Here is a 6,848-nt window from a genome sequence, read left to right as displayed (position 1 = left end):
ATATATATATATATATATATATATATATATATATATATATATATATACATAAATAAACATATATATATATATATATGTGTGTGTGAGTGTGAGTGCGTGCGTGTGTGCCTGTGTGTGTGAGTGTATGTGTGTATTTATATATACGTATGTGTACACATAGAGAGGCTTCGGGATTTCTTGAAGACTATGAAAGATTTCGTTACTGTTCAAAGAACTGAGAGAAGAGGATTAAATTAATAGGTAATAGAACAAAATATGTATAGAGTTATTCAAATATAATAGTCTTGACATAGAAATATGAGAATATGTATGATATGAAGCTCGGTTTATTTTCAGCTATTGTGAGAATATGACCAACAACAAAACAAATATTACACCCCCACCTCTACGAAAAAATATCATATGCACTACAACAACAACAATAGTGATAATAATGATGATGATGATGATGATGATAATAATATTAATAATAATAATAATAATAATAATAATAATAATAATAATAATAATAATAATAATAATAATAATACACAAGAGCCACGTATATGTAATATTAAAAACATAATTTAAATGAAATATGAAAGCGAATATTTTATACCTTCTCAAAAATATGTTTTGCACTATTTAGTGTAATATGCATTGATGAAGGACTTTGTAATGTCTGAAAAAGAGAGTTGAATGGAAAACCATGCTAAAAGAAAATAATGACAATCTGCGGACGAAAATATGAGAATTTGGTAATTCTAATTAAGGTGGATATTGTTGCATTTGACCAAATAAAACGCACATATATGTGCGTGTGTGTGTATATATGTGTGTATACGTCAGCACACATTTATGCCACCTTATAAATCATAAGGATTTTGTATGCACATAAATATTTTTCTATCTTTTTTCTGTTTATAAAAATCAGGACAACCAGCCGTCATTGGCTAGCAAAGGAGACAAACTATTGCTAATTGTTTCGGATGCTTTTGAAGTACCAAGGGGCCATACAAGGTATATAGCAGTATATGATCGTAGAGTGCGCAGTTCTAGTACAAATAATAAAGACATATACATACACATATAAATATATGTTTGCTTGTGTTTGTGTAGGTGTGTTCTCATATATATATATATATATATACATAATGTATATTGATATTTATCAATTATTAGAAGTGGAATGCTGAGCAACCTTTGAGTTTCCAGGTGGGTTTTGATATATAATAAAATACATGTAAATGTTTTCGCTTTCGTTACAATAAATTACTGTTCGTGGTAGCTAAAAGTTGTTCCACCATGACTTGCTAATGGTGATTTTGTTTAAAATCGAAAATAATAATTATGTTATGTCGAATTAAAAGATTATATCGGTACATCAACAATGGAGAGGCCAATGGGAGAAAAGCAAAAGAAATGATCGTGTAAAATGTGAATAATGGCTTATGTGAAATGATTTTGACCCTGACACGTAGTTTTTGAAGTAACTTCATTTTTCAAATGACTTTTATGTGATCACATCTTTCGTTTCAATGTCCGAATACTTGTTAAATTGTAAGAAACTTGAAATGGCCAAAGTATTACAGTATGATGTTTAGTCCATATCCGTATATTCCAAAACAAATTATGCATTTGTAAGCATAAATCCAAAAATAACTAAAGCCACTGAGAAATCCTGTGACGAAAAACATCCTCTATCTACATCTTTTTTGTGAGCAACTAAAAACTAAAAACTCCATGTCCTAGAGCTGAAAGACGTAAGCAGACACAACTCTTTACAAATTTCTAAACGCATGAATAAATTTTGAACAACAACGTGGCCCGAAATTTAAATAATAAACATTTCTCCGCAACAACAGGACAACTCAGGTTACAAATTAATTACCATTCAACTGAACCCTAGAACTAACAGAAGATACATAAAGCCAAGTTTAACTTAATGAATCACAATCCGATGCTGGTTTGCTGGCCAAAACTTCGAAGTAACTGTCTGTAAAATTCTTCTGCAAAAATAATAAATATTCACTCTGCAAAAGGATGGAATTATCATCGAGATTAATTTAAAATTGCTTTTATTAAAATTTATCCAGTCATAGGCTACCAGTACAGGACTTATAGTATTTCGAGGTGTGTTGAACCACGTTTCAACAGTAGTATTAGCACCTAGTCTTAGCTGTAGTATTAATGCATTTAGTTTTTGTTATAATTACCTTCTCCTAGAAAGGAAACCTAAAGTGCTGTTCATACGTGGTCGTCTCAATGTCTGTTGGGCCACTAGATTTTATGGTTGATTGCGTTAAAATGTGCGTTGAGTGTTGTGTAAACACATTTTGTTCTCAAAGCAAATTCACTCACAAGAATTCAAACATTTCAAAATTGAAACCACAAATTATCTCCAGGAATATTTGTTCGAAATTCCTATGCCAAAGAAGTGTTCTCACTCGGTCACGAGTTGACCTCTACCATATGTATCCGTAATGTGTGATTGAATTAATGTTGGGAAAAAGCGAAAGAAAAACCTTCCAATGAAAATTTTCCTTTCTGATATATTTATATCTGCTTCAATAACTCAAGCAATTATTATACGATTTAATCTCAGTTGCCGTTGAAGAGTGTATACGGTTAAAAATATTTGTACAGTTAGATAGCTTTTGTAGGTAGCAGGTGTACTATTACCCGAGTAATACTTGGTTTATTTGCCAATATTTAATACACTTGATTATTGCGCTATGAGTAGAACAATATACATTCATGAGTACAACTATATATATTTGTAAACATATTGGCTTATATATATATATATATATATATATATATATATATATATATTATATGCACATACATACTTACATATGTAATTACATGTATGTATTTATATATGCATATATGTGTGCGTGTGTGCATTTATGTGTAAATGTAGCGTGTCTATATGTCTAAAACTATATTTGTAAATATACATGAAGAGAGAAAGCGCATACATACACAAAGATGTGTATCGATGTATTTGTATACAAAGACACAAAGACACATACGTACATTCATAGAAGCATACACAAACATATATATATACATACACCCACATAATTTACTTCAGTGTGTTAATTCATTTATCCCCACGTGTTCCTCGAACGACTCAATTAAACATAAAACTAATGTAAGTAAAGTTGATTAAGGAGCGTTTGTTTCGTACGGAATATTTGCTTGATGGAGCCTTTAAAAGACGCTAATTGCAACGGAGAGAGATAACAAAAGAAATATAAAGAAGAAAAAAAAGATATCAAATTAACAAATCAGGTTCCCGCTAGTTATTACGCAAATGGAATAACTGCATGCAATAGCATAATTAGAGATACAAGTTGAAATCTAGATGAAACTTGTCTTATTACTTTACTGGTATTAATTAACGAAGCAAACATAAATTTATTTTATTTTATGTATGTAAGTAATGTATATGCACATGTGTTAGTATGTGTGTGTGTGTGTGCGAATGCGTGTGTGTGTGTGTATGTGTGTGTGTATGTGTGTGTGTGTGTGTGTGTGTATCTAACCGGAAGATATTTTGTGGTTCCATTTTTTCAGTTTTAGTTTTTCGTAAATTTTTGAGAAATGTTTGAATTCATTCATACATACATACATACATACATACATACAAATTCGCGCTCACAAAAGCCCACACTCACAGACACATACTGATAAACATGCACACACACTCACACATACACACACAAATATTCCGTGTTATGTTCATTTTTCTGTTTTTATTTTCGTCATTAACAATTACATACGAGTACATACATACATACATATATATATATATATACACGCACACAAACATTCACATAAGTATATGTATATATATATATATATATATACATATATGTGTGTGTGTGTGTATGTATATATATATGTCTGTATTTGCGAGTTTATATACATAAGACGATCAATATGTGGCTATATATTATACATGTGTGCATGTGTGTGTAGATATTTAAATGTCTCTGAATATATGTATTTGTGTTTTTTATTTATATAGTTAATTTACCATACATTTGCGGCATACAATTTCCTTCCGATTTAATGGATATAGTGAGACCTGGCCAAGCCACCATTTTGTGAGAAGTGAATAATATGTGAGTCTACGTTGATATTGAAAAGTGATCCTTTATTGGTCGCTGGAACAGAAGTCTTCTTTTAAAAGTTCTTGTAGACATGATTAAAATATTTAGGATGTTGCTTAAATTAATTGACTTCGATTTCAGACTGTACGATCGCACTGGAATTTAAGTGGCTGTGACCAGGATTCCTAATAAACAGTGTTAAACTCTTGATTGTCTCTGAGTTTATTTTGCGCGAGTGTTGGACGAAATAATAGCAAGCAAACCCCTACAGAGATGTCAATAGTAAATCACTGTGGATTTTCTGTTAAGCGATATTTTGAGAAACTGAGCCTCCATATGCAGCCTCTAAAGGAAGCAGGATCTGTACTTAAGCATTCTCGTGGAAAAAGTAGCCATATTGGCTACTCTCTAGCTATCTTTCGTCTCTAATCATTCAAAGTGAGACGAAACAGAAAAGAGTAATTTGTGGTGTTACGACAACTGAAAAATTGTAAATGTTGATTATATCGCACTTCAAAGCCACTGGTGGTCAGTTCCATCGGGGACAGAGTTCAAGGTGCCAACACACCATCAGTGCATTGTTATATCCATTTTTATTATAACTAACAATTTATTTCTAAAATTTACGAGCCATGTGGGAATTTTGGACATGCAATTCTAATCCGGTGACTTAGGGAAACGTGACAGATATATGCCACGAAAGAAAAAAGAGTGAGTGTAATTGCCAAACGCTTCCGTCCAAGAATCTCCCAGAAGACAGGTGGTATACCTCTATGCTGGACACATGAGAAATGAACGGAGAGACTATCTTCTGATATTGCATGAAATAATGTATGCTCCTTTCTAAGATGTAGTGTATCTATTTTCAAAATACATGTCGAAGGAACAGAGTGGTTCAAACTTCTCCGTCATAGTCTTTTACTACAATACTGGCCCGTTTAAAGATTTGACTAGATATTCTATATCAGATTCGTACAAGAAGAATACACCAAATAATTTGTACAAAGATGATGCACAAGAAACACATATGAATAACTTCTATATCTAAAGGAGATAGGAACAAACTGAATACAAGGAAGTGAGAAATATAGAAGAGACGAATAAAGAAAACAAAAACGAAATTTAGTAGGAGGAGGGGTACAATACATCACATCGACACCAGTACCCAACTGGTACGTAATTTATCGACCCCGAAATGAAAACTCAACCTCGGCAGAAATTGAACTCAGAACATAAAGACAGAAGAAATACCGGTAAGCATTTCACCCGGCGTGCAAACGTTTCTGCCAGCTCACCGCCTTGTGAGATTGCGATAATAATGATACATAGAAAGTGCTGTGGACAAAAATATAAATGTATAAGTATTGGGTGTGTTTATTGGTGAAGAGTATCTTTAGTTGGAAGGCAATGAACATTTTTGAGTACGTATGTACATCTACCGGCATTATCAGGCAGCTTCGAGCATCCCAAAACAGCTGTTAAACTTGCAACACTGTTCTTCTACCCTATTTATATATTTATATTGAGACATTTATTGTTTGCATGTGTTCACCTTTTTGCTTTCTCTCGTTTTGCATGTATACATACATGCATATTTTCTATTACACACAAGTTATTGTATCTAATATATCTTATTTGTTTATTCTCCACAATTTGACTCTACACCCACCCAGCTTGAGCCGTCTTATAGCCATTCTTTGACCATTCGAATCGATCTCCTGTAAAGATATCGGAGTCTCGGCTTGAATCTTTTGAGCAATACTAAATGTCTTCTATATTGAGAATCTATGGATCTTATCTGTGGTTTATATATACCCCCCCCCCACACACATATATATATATATATATATATATATATATATATATATATATATATACGCGCGCGCACTCACACAAACATATTACAAAATATATGCATATATATATATGTGTGTGTATTTATATATGTATGTATATGCGCATATAAGTTCACACGCACATACACATGCACTGACATTCACACGTATATATAAATATAAGCATGTATATATGTATGTATGCATGTATGTATGTATGTAAAGATGTTTGTATGTATGTATATGTATGTATACGACAATTTGCGACTTGTCAGCGTGAGAGACTATGTCGAATAGTGTTATGTGAATTGTGAGCGTATGCACGCGTGAGTGCGAATTAATCAGGTTTTATAAATTAAAGATATACAATAATATCTTTACACCCCTTCCTGAGACTGTTTCTTATATACTAGAAGAAAGTATACACGTGATACGCAAATGTCAACAGCTTTAGATATCAGGGATTTTATGAGCTGTACTTTGTTGTTGATATACATTTATTTAACAGCTGAGTAAATTTCAAAGTGTAGATTTCGAAATTTGATCCTCACATCCCAGATTAGGAACGAATGTCCGTGCACCTAACGAACCACGTGAAAACACATTTTACATAATGTGCACACATGTAGAGGGTTTGTATGTATGGCCATATACATATTTATACAGGGAAAGAGAGGGTGAGAGAGAGAGAGAGAGAAAGATAGACAGGCAGAAAGAAGACGAGAGAGAATGTGTGAGTTTGTGCAAGTGTGTGTATATGTGCCTGTGTATGTGAGAGAGAGAAAGAAAGAGAGAAAGAGAAGGAGAATAGAATATGGTTGAATAGAAGGGTCGAAAAGCAATACGTATATAATTATAATATATGCACGTGTGGCTTTCTCATCGTATTTGTGTACACGTATATATATAT

The sequence above is a fragment of the Octopus bimaculoides genome, chromosome 17, assembly GCF_001194135.2.
Source record: "Octopus bimaculoides isolate UCB-OBI-ISO-001 chromosome 17, ASM119413v2, whole genome shotgun sequence".
Classification (NCBI taxonomy): domain Eukaryota; kingdom Metazoa; phylum Mollusca; class Cephalopoda; order Octopoda; family Octopodidae; genus Octopus; species Octopus bimaculoides.
This window is presented reverse-complemented; position numbering follows the sequence as displayed.